The 12,980-nt window shown below is 48.2% G+C and overlaps 1 protein-coding gene across 6 annotated transcripts in view; it reads right to left on the reverse strand.

The window, feature by feature from the left end:
• The window catches only part of Cyrib (CYFIP related Rac1 interactor B), a 113,188-nt gene that overhangs the window by 63,218 nt on the left and 36,990 nt on the right, over positions 1–12,980 (reverse strand). The window contains exon 1 of one of the 6 annotated variants that reach the window (XM_069991402.1): positions 3,778–3,903. The exons of 4 other annotated variants lie outside the window; for them this stretch is intronic. The gene's annotated coding sequence lies outside the window, so the exon portion shown is untranslated. Of the gene's footprint in view, positions 1–3,777; positions 3,904–12,980 lie in introns of those variants that run through there. One more of the 6 variants, XM_069991399.1, reaches the window with a different exon arrangement.

The following is a 12,980-nucleotide window of genomic DNA, read 5'->3' on the forward strand; positions in this document are numbered from 1 at the left end:
CTAGCTATGTTGCTAAAGTTATTTAACCTGTTTCCTCATCTGTTAGACAAGGATATTAATGCTAGCCAGGCAGTGAGAATGGCAGTTCAAAGCCAGTCAGGGCAGAAAAGTCCATGAGACTCTTATCTCCAAGTGCTCAAGTAATAGAGCACTAGCTTTGAGCAAAAATAGCCACGTGAGTGTGAGGCCCTGAGTTCAAGCCCTAGTACAGAAACTGGCACACACAAAAGATTAAAACAGGTCTCAGAACACTGCCTGACCAGTAGCGGTCACTTTGCCAACTACTGTTATCATCAGCACCACCAGTAAAACAGTTAAGTCACCATTAACATTACACTGTGTATTAAAAAACTTCCACTATTCCAAAAAAAAAAAATGCTTGAAATGTTACACTTATTTAGTGAACTGGTTATAATATAGGATGAGCTCACACAGCAAAGTATTTTATGCTGACTTTAAAATTTTTTCAAATGGGAAGTGGTGCTGTGGCTCAAGTGGTTGAGCGCCCGCTTTGAGCTGAAAAGCTCAGGGACAGGAGGAGCCTAGGCTGAGTTCAAGCCCCACAACCGACCCCCTCCATAAAAAAATGTTTCAAATGTGTAATTCCATAAATTGAGTATTGTTCATAAATGTTGACAAGATACTTACATAATATACTTACATGTATCAGATACCTATTCTAAGTAAACAGACAAAAATTAACACGAGTATTATACTTTCTCAAGACCATTTAAGTAACCTAATCCAGCATACTCAAAATATGCAAAATACTTGAGAATAACGAAGCTCAGAGCAATCAATCTTTCTCTAAAACTTCTGCCACATAATTACAAAACACTATTACTGTCCAAGACTCTTTGACCTTGGTGTTCACTCAACATTTCAAAATATTAACTGAGTATCCACCAGCATCAGGCAGGAACTGTGCTAACTTCTATGTGTTATCAGAAAAGTAGGAATAAAAAACAAAAAGATACACAACCAACACCATAATTAAATACCACCAAGTGACAGTCTTGCTTTCCTTAACCAGCCAAAGAAAAAATTATAGGGTCTGACAGCTGAATGCATCAACACTTAGTAAGAGTGAAGCAATCTCAAGTGATAATCCAGTACTTTCCCCAAGGAGACTAGGAGTAAAATGAAATAAGCATCTTTCTTTACTTCTTGATCAACTGTTATTGGCTAACTAAAGATACATAACCACTTCAAAAACAAGTCATAATTTGAAGAGTGGCACCATTTAATTGTTTTTATTTGGGAAAAGTTTAAAGAAACTAGTTTTAAGTCCCACTAAATATCACCTTAACCTACCAAAAATAAACTGCCCTCACTTAGCTTTAGTTGGCACCTGAAATAATATTTTTGCTGGAGCAACTAGAATCCATTTTAATCACATCTCCCTTTGACCAATTAACCACTTTCTTTAGAAAGAAAAATCTAGCCTCAGCAGGTAGTTAGCCAGACCTGATTTCAAAAGAACAAGCTTGATGTCCATGGCTCATGCCTGTAATTCTAACTACTCAGGAGGCTGAGATCTGATGACCACGGTTGGAACCCAGCTCTGACAGTAAAGTCTCATCTCCAATTAACTACCAAAAACCTCAGAGTGGAGCAGTAGCTCAGGGACAGAGCCTCGCCCTGAGTTCAAGCCCCAGGACTGGCACCAAAAAAAAAAAAAATTAAAGAAAGCAGCTGAGGACATATAGATCAAGTGAAAGAGCACTTGCCCAGAGTTCATTTCCCAGTATCACAAGCAAGCAAACAACCAACAAAAACCCATCCTCGGCTGGGAAGGTGGCTCAGTGGTAGAGTGCTTGCCTTGCATGCATGAGGCCCTGGGTTCCAATCCTCAGCACCACATAAACAGAAAAAAAAAGTGGTGCTGTGGCTCAAGTGGTAGAGCGCTAGCCTTGAGCTGAAGAGCTGAGGGACAGCGCCCAGGCCCAGAGTTCCGGCCCCATGACCAACCAAACAAAACAAAGCCATCCTCTACACCATTACATATAAAGTGTATACTATATATCCAACATCTCAAAAAGCCAAGGTTTTCCTCAAAGGCAATTACTGTTTAAAACACAGCGCCTGTCATCTACTATCAGAAAACACAATGCCTGTAATACTAGCTTCTTAGGAAGCTGAGATCTGAGGATCACCTTGGAAGCCAGACAGGCAAAAAAGTCCTTGAGACTCTTAACTTCAATTAGCAAAAAAGCCGGAAGTGGAACTGTGGCTCATGTGGTAGTAGTGTCAGCCTTAAGTGAAAAAGCTAAGGGGCAGAGCCCAGGCCCTGAGTTCAAGCCCCAGGACCAGCATAAAAAAAGAAAGAGAAATGAAAGAAACAAAAAGAATCATAGATATCCCACAGGCAACAGGCGTGCTTTAGAACCTCCTCTGAGGTGGTCGTGATGCCTGTGAAAATCCCGTGGGAGGCAGCTCACACCTGTAATTCTAGGTACTTAGGAGGCTGAGATATGAAAAGCCCAGCACGCAGCCAGCCTAGACAAGAAAGGTTGATTTTGGTGGGAATAGCCAGCAAAAGGCCATCCCGGTAAATCCCGGTCAACTCTGAGCAGGAAAAAGCTAAGGGGCAGCGCCCAGGCCCCGAGTTCAAGCCCCCACTATCGGTGCACATGCGCATACACCAAGTCAAAGGGGGGAAAAAGTCCCGGTCATGTCCCCTACGGACACCGACCGGTCAGTTTCAGTTCACTGCCACAACCTCAGACAGACTCCCAACTAAGCTCCAATCACCAAGTCATGCTGAGACTCAGAGCTCCCGTCTCTGCGATTAAACACAACTCAAGAACTAAAAGGATCGGAGTGCGTCTATTCTTGAGAGACCCTGTCTAAAGATGTGCCGTGAGCAACCAAACACGGAAGTGATCGAAACTCCTCCCGACACAGAGGGAAACTCCGGTGGAAGGAACCTCGGTCTGCAGAAAGAACCCGAAACCGCTGGACGCAAGGCCCACACGTGTGGAGTTGGGCTGCGCCAAGCCCGGCACGCTCGCCCGGGGCGGGGGGACGTTGGAGCCACCCCTCCCTCCGGTGCCTCGTCCAGAAGGGCATCCCGCGGCGCCGCGCACCGGCCGGGCCGCACGCCGGCCGAGCCGCGCACCGGCCGCGCTCAGTCCACGCCGGCACCGCAGAGACGCGACGCGAGCGGGTCCCGCGGCCGCCCGGGAGGCGGCGGGGGATAACCGCCTCGGGTCAAAGGTTTTAGGCTAGGGGAACCACCACCAGAAACTGGACGTCCCCCCGGGCCCCGAGGTGCAGCCACTGCCCGGGGTGCGGCCCCCCCCGGTTTGGGAAAGGCCAGAGGAGGAAGCGTGCCCCGGACACGCGCTCAGGCCGCGCCCGGGGGCGAGGCGGGGAAAGGTCCCCGCGAGTCGGCGGGGCGGGGCGGGGCGGGCCGCACAGGTGACGGGAGCCATGAAGGACACGCAACTTGGGACGCGGGCGACCCGGCGGGCCGGGGCCCGGGGGCAGGAGGGCTGCGGGGAGGCTGCGGCGGGCGGCCCGGGCGCGAGGACGGGGCGGGCGGGCGGCAGGAAGGCAGCCGGGAATGAATGAGCGCCGGGCCGGGCAGGCCGGGCCGCGGCCGGGCGGGCGGGCGGGCGCCGGGGCCCGGGCCGCCGCCGCCGCGTCCAGGCACCAGGAAACCCTCCGCGGCCGGCGCAGGGCCCCGCCGCGCCCGCCTGGCCGCCAAGATGGGGTCGCGCGGCCGCGGCACGCGAGGGGCGCGGGAGGGGACGGCCGAACCCCATCACTCACCCGCCCTCGCGCCTCGAGGCTCTCAGCCCCGCTCCTCCGCCCTCCTCGAGCGGCGGCGGCGGCTCCTCGGCGGCGCTAGGGGGAGCCCCGGGCCCGGAGAGGGGGAGCAGCGGCGGCCGGACCGGGAGCCCCCTCCGCACCTGCCCCTGAGGCGGAGCCGCGACGAACCCGGCGACGGCGGCGGCGGCAACGGAGGCGGCAGCGGCGACTCCGAGCGGAGGGCAAGTGACCCGGATGTACAGGGTAACGGCGAGAGGGGGAGGGGGAATGCCAGGAAGTGAGGGCGCCGCGGACCTGTCCGGCCCTGCGCATGCGCCGCGCGCCCGCCCCGCAAGGTAAACCCTCAAGCCCTCCTTCCCCGCCCCCTCCTCCCCCGCCCCTCCGGAAAGGGGCGTGGCTAGGCCGGAGACAGGTGGTCCGGCGGCTCGCAGAGTGAGGGGGCGCGGCCAGCCCGTCCGCTCCCCGCCCCCCTTAAAGGGACAGCACCTTCTCGCCCAGACAGCTTCGGGTGGTTAGGGTCTTCAATGGAAGCCAAGCTCAAGAGGTGCGGGTGACCAGCCTCGGGTCGGAACTCTGGTTTGCAGACCACGGCCCGGGGCTGAGGCCCCCATCCCCACCCTGAGACGCCACGTTGCAGCACCCCACACCTGGGGCGGCTCGCTGGGCCGCAGGCAGCACGCCCTTCGCCCTCGGGCCAGGCACCGAGCCTCCCTCGCGCTACCCGGAGCGGCAGGAGAGCTTGGCCGGCTCCCCAGAGCCCGGAGAGCCCCGTTAGCGCCCGAGATGGTATCTGGGAGACGCCCTGGGGAGGTGGGAGCAGACGCGGGGTTCCACCGCCGCTCCCCGGCCGCCTGGGGCCCACTGGGGAGGGCCCACTGGGGAGGGCCCACTGGGGAGGGCCCACTGGGGAGGGTCCACTGGGGAGGGCTCGTGGCCAGCGCGCAGCCCCTTCCCCACCTCCCAACCCCCCAGCCCCCACCCCCACCCCACCCCCCCACCCCGTCCCTGCTCTTCACACTCAAGAGAATCCTGGTGTAAAACGCCTAGATTGTTTTCACTAACGAAGTACGAAAAGATTAGCATGATTACTGCCCCCAGATCCGATCACCAGTTTCGTGGGCAGATCCTTGTGATGGTTGTAAATGCCCAGCTGAAAGGAGAAGAAGAAGAAAAAAAAAATCTCATAAAAGTATGGGCCTTTCTCCCCCGCCAGGAAAGTGTATGGAGGAATTCAAATTTGCATATGATCTCAGAAGATCGTATGACTTATGAACCCAGACTATGTATAAAGCCCTAATTCATGAATTAACCGCTCTAGTCAATCAGACTACATCACATGGCCTTAGCCTATGTGGCCAATAAAATCACTTCATACCCCAAATACTTTGGAGTTAGGAGGAAGCCAAATGGTATGCAATAAGGTACCTACCACATTGTATACAAACATGTTAGGAGAGTCATGGTGAGACTGGGTAGCTTTTTCAGGGCACATAGAAAGCAAAGAGTCTTGGTCCTCAGAGCTTTCTTTTCCTTAATCATAATATTTTGGAAAGACTCAGGATCCCATACATTTTTTTTAAATGTTAGTCATGGATAGGGCTTGAACTCAGGGCCTGGGCTCAGGCTCTTTTTGCTCAAGGCTAGAGCTCTACCACTTTGAGTCACAGCTCCACTTATGGTTTTCTGGTGGCTAAATACAGAGAAGAGTCTCACGTACTTCAAACCTCTATTCTCAGATGTGTCTCCTACCAGCACCTGGCAGATTCCACTTTACTATTCCCAGATACCAGCTCCCACACTTCTGTTGCTCATCTGAGATGAAGCTAGTACCAATAGAGGCTCGTTTTTTGCATGATGAAGAAAAAAAAAAGAGGTTCTCATAGAAAAAGCTAACATGTACAGTTAGGAGCAGTCTGTAATGGAAAATACTTGAGCTAAACTGGAAGTTCAGGTGCTGAAGGATACTGTAGGAGAGATTTCTGCTTTTGCAGGGTACATTGGATTGGAGATGTGTGGTTGCTCAGAGCTCATATCAGAGGCACTGGACAGGTATATGAGGATGCTAGGTACACACAAACTAGGAAATTAAGTACCAAAAAAGGCAGAGGTGGAACTGTGGTTCAAGTGGTAGAGCACTAGCCTTGAACCAGAAAAGTTCAGGGATAGCACCCAGGCCCTCAGTTTAAGCCCTAGGAGAAACACACACACACACACACACACACACACACACACACACACACACCACACACACACACACACACACACACACACACACACACACACACACACACCTACTGTGCAGAACTTGGCGTGCCTCTGTTCCTTTCTCCTCATTAATTTGATATCCACCCCTAACTGAGACCTACAGGTAAATACCACTCCCCACGTAGAGGTAAGGAAACTGGCTCAGAAATGAGACACTACAAGAAGTGCTGAACTCGCTCTTCATGAATCTTTCATCAGTCTGCATGAGTATTATCAAATTTCAGCTGAGGCTGAAACTTCACAAATTTTAGATTACAAAACCAAGCAGAAGGACACCAAAAAGATGTTCACAAAGGCCTCAGCAGCTCGGTGACAATGTGATCTTTGTACTGTACTTAGCCCAATAACTGCATGTCCTCCTTGGCCTGCCACAGACACTTCCCATGTCCGTCTTAGACAGGAAGCATGGGGCTCAGCTGACAGGCCAGGATTGAAACCCAATCTGATGTTTGGAGGTGTGGCTCAGGTGGTAGCGTGCCAGCCAGTGAGCAAGTTCAAGTCCCAGTCTTGGACGAAAAAAGGAAATCAGCAACTCAATCTGTCTACTCACTCCATAGTTCCTTGTTTCTCCATGTTTTACTTCGCTGCCTCTACTTGTCTTCATTTCAAAAGATCCTGTTGCTTTCTTTTAAGTGCTGTTTTCTTTGCAAATTTATTGACTAATAAATTGGTCTAATAAGACCAATTTTAGCTCATGCCTGTTACCCTCTTTATAACTCAGGAGGCTGAGATCTGAAGACCCAATACCCAAAGCCAGTCCAGGCATATAAATCCAAGAGACCCTTAACCTCCAATTAACCAACCAAAAGTCCAGAAGTAGAGCTATGCCTCAAGTGGTAGAGGACCAGCCTTGAGTAAAAAAAACAAGTAAGAATGCAAGAGCCTGAGTTCAAGCTCTAGTACCAGCGTGTGCACACACACACACACACATCCACACAATTAAAACATCATAAAGAATACTATTTCACGTGACCATTTATTCATTCAATCAACACATATTTTTGCCACGTATGGTGCCCTGTTTTGGCACAACGCTGAGGGTCTCTGGTGGAGGGCAGCAGGATGAGGTCTCTGCTCTAGAGGGGCAGTAACCTCAGAATTATAACAGCATGAATTGTGGTACTTTAGGAGAGCGGAGAAACCAACTTTCCCTAGGACAGTTGTGAAGACTTCAGGGGTTAGTTAGAACCTTTGAACCATGGTCTAGAGGAGATTGGAGAAGGAGGAAACAAAATAATAATAATAAAATACTGGGCAGAGGCGGTAAGATATGTTATGAACGTATCTTACACGTTTTGGCTCCTCAATGCAGTTGTAAGTAAACAGAAGCTTGTAACCATGGGGGAAACAGAAGCAAGTCAGGCCTTGGTGGCTCACGCCTGTAATGCTAGCTATTCAGGAAGCTAAGATCTGAGGATCGCAGATGGAAGCCGGGCAGAGAAGGAAAGTGTGTGAGATTTGTATCTCCAATTAACCACCAAAAAAGCCAGAAATAGAGCTGTGGCTCAAGTGATAGAGTGCTAGCCCTGAGCAAAAAAGCTCAAGGACAAAGCCCAGGCCCTGAGTTCAAGCCCCAGGACTGGCACAAAAAATAAAGAAAAAAAAGTAGCCAAATCAGATATGTTTCCTATCAAAACCACTTTGGGCCAGGGCCCTGGTGTCTCATGCCTTTAATCCTAGCTACCCAGGATGGTGAGATCAAGTATCATCGTTTCAAAGCTAACCAGAGCTTTAGAGTCCCAGAGGCTCTGATCTTCAACTCATAGTGGAGGTGTGGCTTCAGTGATAGTGCCAGTCTTTAAAGGGGGGGGGGGGGGGTGGAGGGAAAGGGGGAAGAAGCTAACTGAGAGTGTGAAAGCTGAGTTTAAGCCTCAGTACTGGCAAGACAAAAAGAAAAGGCAACCTAAACCTCACTGAACCACAGAGTACCATGTGGACCCCAGTGAGGACCCCAGAGAGAGAACGGAGATCTAGGAGTCTTAAGACACTATAGAGGTGTAGCTTGGTGGAAGAGTGCTGGTTTTAGGCCCTGGGGCTAGCACTGCCCCCCAAAAGTCTGTTAGTAGAAATGAAGATTAAGCATTAGAAGTAAGATACTGAGTTTGTGACTGGATGAAAAAGGACCAGGAAACACAGGGTAGAGCAAGTGGATGAGATCCAATCCGAAGACCTTTACGCAATTTTCTTTCCTGTCCTCTTTTGACTTTTATCCAAATAAACGCCCACTGCCTTAGCCGACATCTTCAGATACATGCAACTGTTTCCCGCCTTTCCATATTTCTACACCGTACCGTATGTTCAGCATTATTTTCATAGCTGTAGAATATTTCATCATGTGGAGATAGCACAACTTCCTTCAGTTGCTGAAGTCCACACCCTCTGTGTCTGGCTTAACCTTGCTTTACTCTGCAATGGGTGTTTTGCAAGAGATGTGCTGAGCCAGGAAAGAATCTTTATTTAGGCAAAGGTTTTGGGAAAAATGTGGCCTCCAGGGCAGCAGAGCGCCATCCTGGAAGTGGCTTAGGCAACTAACGATTGCACATGGAAGCTACAGACCTTCAAGGAAGAGCCAGTCACCCAGGGGACCAGGCTGCCTAATTCTCTATGGAAGCTGCTTCTCCAATCCATTCACCTACTCATCCATCCATTCATTCATTTGCTCATCCACTCACTCCTCTGCCATGAAAAGTTGCCAAGCACAGTAACATAGAGCCAGAAGCCACCTTAAAGCTCAGGATGGAACCCAATCACGGTCTAAAACCTGCTTCACAACTTACACCAGTTATCTAACCTCTCCAAATCTGTTTCCCAACACAAGGTCTTTCCTGCACGGGCTGGCTTCAAACTGCCATCTTTAGATCTTGGCCTCCGGAGTAGCTAGGATTACAGGCATGAGCCACTACCTCCAGGCTATCATGGATTTTGACATTTGCGGTACCGGACATAGTAGTATTGGGTTATGAACTAGGTTTTACACTCAGTACCTTGTGCTTTCTAGGTAGGCACTCTACCATTGAGCCATGCTTTTGGCTTTATGTTATTCTTTTGAATATAGTCTCACTTTTTGTTAAGCCAGACTACTCCACAAACATCCTATTTACACTTTCTACATAACTGGGATGAAAAACATACATCATCAAGCTCAGGGTTTTTCTTTAATTGTTTGGGTTTTTTGGTTGTTGTTGTTTATTTGGAGTTTGGGGACCATAATCTTTTCAATCTCGGCCTCTTGAGTAACTCAGATTACAGGTGTAAGCCAGTCTGCCCAGCAGACACTTGCAATTTAACATTTAAATTTGGAAGGTTGTAGATCAGAGGTTGAAAGTCAGACTTGGCTAAGCCTGGATTTCATGGGAATCCATTTATAGTCTCATCTACAAAGAGAAAAAAGAAATGACACTGCTGTCACAAGGGAATTATTTTATGAAAAGCACTTAGCATATGCTAGTGCACTGGAAATGTAAATGCTCCTCACTAGAAACCTTTCTACTTCATTAAGAATGTATGTTATAAAGATACTCATTACTCATTTCACCATTACAGTGATGATTTTGGCAGTATTGGGGTTTGAATTCAGGGGCTTACACTTGTTCAACTTGCTTGGTTTAGCTGGCACACTACCAGTTAAGCCATGCTTCCAGCCTTGAGTTTTGGTGGTTATTTTGGGGATGAAGTCATATAGATCTTTTTGATTTGGCTGGCTTTGAGCCATGACCCTCCAAATCTCAGCCTCCTGAATAACTAGGATAATAGGCATAAGCCACCAGTGCCTGGCATGCGACATCCTTTATAATAAAAATCAGAAACAAAGCTGGGCACCAGTAGCTCACACCCATAATCCTAACTATTTAGGAGGCTGTATTCTGAGAACTGCAGCTGAAAGCCAGCCCAAGCAGGGAAGTCTGTGAGACTCTTGTCTCCAATTAACCATCTAAAAATCAGAAGTGGAGCTGTGGCTCAAAGTCGTAGAGTGCTAGCATTGTGCAAAAAAGCTCCGGGACAGCACCCCAGGCTCTGAGTTCAAGCCCTGTAACCAACAACAACAACAAAAATCAGAACCAACTAAAATTTTCTACAGTAGACAAACAGCATCACAGGGATCTGAAAGAATTGTTTACACAATGAATTAAAAATCATTTTCAGTGTCTGCTCTGCTACTCAGGAGCTGTAAAATCTTAAGCACATCTCTTCTTTTCTGTGGACCTGTTTCCACACTTCAGAATAGAGGGTTTGTGCTCAGTCATCCCCAAGTTTTCTCCAGATGTAAAGTTGTAGATAGTTCAAAGGTTCTAAATAAATTGTAATCCATTGACATCAAGATAATATATAGTTACTAGATACCACAGAAAAATGCAAGAAACACTGAAAGTATAATGCTTTAAAAGTCAGTATTTGCAATCGTCTTTAATTCTACTGTTTTCTCTATAAGCGAACACCTTCCTCCTTAGTTTGTATAATGTTGGTTGTCTCTCGACTCTCCATGACAGACAATCAGGGACTTATGTCTGTCTGGTTTGTTCAGATATATTTCCAAACCCCTAAAACAATGCCTCACTCCTAGAAGTCATCTAAGAATTAAAATTTTGTGACTATCGATTTGTATGAACAAAGTAGCAGTCTGTCTATGTACTGATGGCTGTTCTTATAAAATAGGGACTCCTGTAGAGAAATGGTTAAAAAAAAAAGTCCAGACAAGTTAAAAGTCAATGATAACAGGATGAAAATAGAGATGAAACAATATTTTTCTTATATAACATGAACAATCTTGTTTCAAAAGCCTAGCAATTGAAATGGGAAAAGGTACTTCAGAAAAGGCAGCCGCTGTGGCCGAGAACCGTGCAATCAATACACAGGATGGAGAATAGGAAGGACCAGAGGGAGGTGAGAACAGGAAGGACTGGAGGGAGGTGCCAAAGCTGGGAGACCCCTCTCTTCACAGAGACGAAGCCAGGCACCACGAAGCTGACCAAGCAAAGCCAATTCACCTTGAACTTTTAATTATAAGCTCACATCTACTAAATTATCCCTAGGTGGGTAGATTCCCCCCACTAATTACCCAGCTGGAAAGAAGCTCTGGAAAGTTTTAGCACAAGCAGACACGTGGGGCTGTCACATGTCAACTGTTCTCACCAAGATAGGAGAGAAGTCAGTTCCACACCGAATGCCTACTGATGAACCACCTTAACCAAGGGCAACCATTCCAGCCTCAGCCATATACCAGGGATGAAAGGTACAACTACCTTACTCTAAAACACTGCACAGGTTGGCGATATAACTACCAAACTTATCCCGTAAACCTAACAGGTACGAATTCTTCCTTCTGGCTTTGGGAAGGCAGAGGAGGGGCAGAGATGCCAGGCCTTGTTCTGCGCTTCGTCAGGGGCCCTCATACCGTCTGTGGGAGGGTGTAGGGAGCCTGGGGAAGGGGAGGGGACTCTTCACCTTGTCCAGCAATTTGCTACTTGCAGCAAACCAGGTGAGCTGCTCGGCTGTCCAAACTCCCAGAGCCCTGTGTTTCTTATGCAGGACACATGCCACCAGGAGAACTGCATGGTTATTTGTGCCATTCCTTGAACTCTGTGAGCTCTGTACAGGCAAAGGCTAAGCTGTTTTGTCACTCCTTAACTCCCAGGGCCAGCACTGAGCCTAGTACAGTACTTGACACAAAGTATGTGCTCACTTCACACTTCACAGCTGTAGCCAGTCCAAGACCTGACATTGTTGTAGGCTAGACAAGAAGCAGCACTTAACCCAAGGGGTGACAGATCAGGATTTAGCCACTCAGATAAGCAGCCCAGGAAGGTAAACTTGAACACCCCTCAGCATTAGCCTAGATGACCAAGTCCCTAGCTAGGGGACCTAGTATATGGGATCTGAGCTTCAGATGGAGCAGTGGGGATAGTTAAGTGAACTAAAAAAGTATTTTTTAAAAAAAGCTTAGTGTGCACAGTTACTCTTTGAACTTCACAGAAGGGAGATATTGCATAAGGCTTTACAAAAAATAAAAATAAAAAAAAATAAAAAAAGAACTAACATGGCCCAAGTCCTGAAGTTTAACTGGCATAGCTAGCTTCCTCTCTAACATCTTGGTGTCCACTTCATGTTAGAACACAGGCTTCAAAAGAATGCAACCCTCTGCCCACTTGTAATGTTCAGGGAAGGCAAAGAGGAGAATGCTACCTCGTCTAACTTGTGGTCTTCCCTCAACTCATAGACTTGGAGTAAATCTCTGTCACATCCAGTTCCATGTTTTCATTTTAATGTAATAGGTTACCTGTTATTTATGAGCACCTGCATCAGAGTTTCTGATGGATTCACCCAATTCTAAAAGTGCAAGAAACCCAAATCTTTTCACTTACAAAAATACAGCCAGGTGCCTGTGGCACTCAGGATCATGGTTTGAAGCAAGAACGCAAATGAGACGTGTATCTCCAATTAACCACCAAAAAAAGCCAGAAGTGGAGGTCTGGCTAAGTGGTAGAGTGCTAACCTTGAACAAAAAAGCTCAGGGACAGCACCAAGGACCTCAGTACCTGCACAAAAAATGAAAATAAAAGAAAATGGAAGTCATTAAGGAATTTGTCCAAGAGCTCAGGAGTGTAATCAGTCTGGACTCTAGCAAGGTGAAGGTCACCGGTTTATAGCTACCGCTGGAAACCCACATTTCCAAACGTCAGTCTGGGTCACTGAGGCATGGACAAAGTCCTGCTTGAAAAAATAAAAATCTAGCCCGGTGCCGGTGGCTCACATCTGTAATCCTAGCTACTCACGAGGCTGAGATATGAGGGTCACAGTTCAAAGCCAGCCCAGGCAGGAAAGTCCATGAGACTCATCGCCAACTAACCACCAGAAAACCAGAAGTGATGGCTTAAGAGGTAGAGTATTCACCTTTGAGCTGAAGAGCTGAGGGACAGTGCCCAGGCCCAGAGTTTAAGCCC

The sequence above is a fragment of the Dipodomys merriami genome, unplaced genomic scaffold (assembly GCF_024711535.1).
Source record: "Dipodomys merriami isolate MVZ:Mamm:240054 unplaced genomic scaffold, mDipMer1.0.p SCAF_4, whole genome shotgun sequence".
In the NCBI taxonomy this organism is placed as follows: Eukaryota; Metazoa; Chordata; class Mammalia; order Rodentia; family Heteromyidae; genus Dipodomys; species Dipodomys merriami.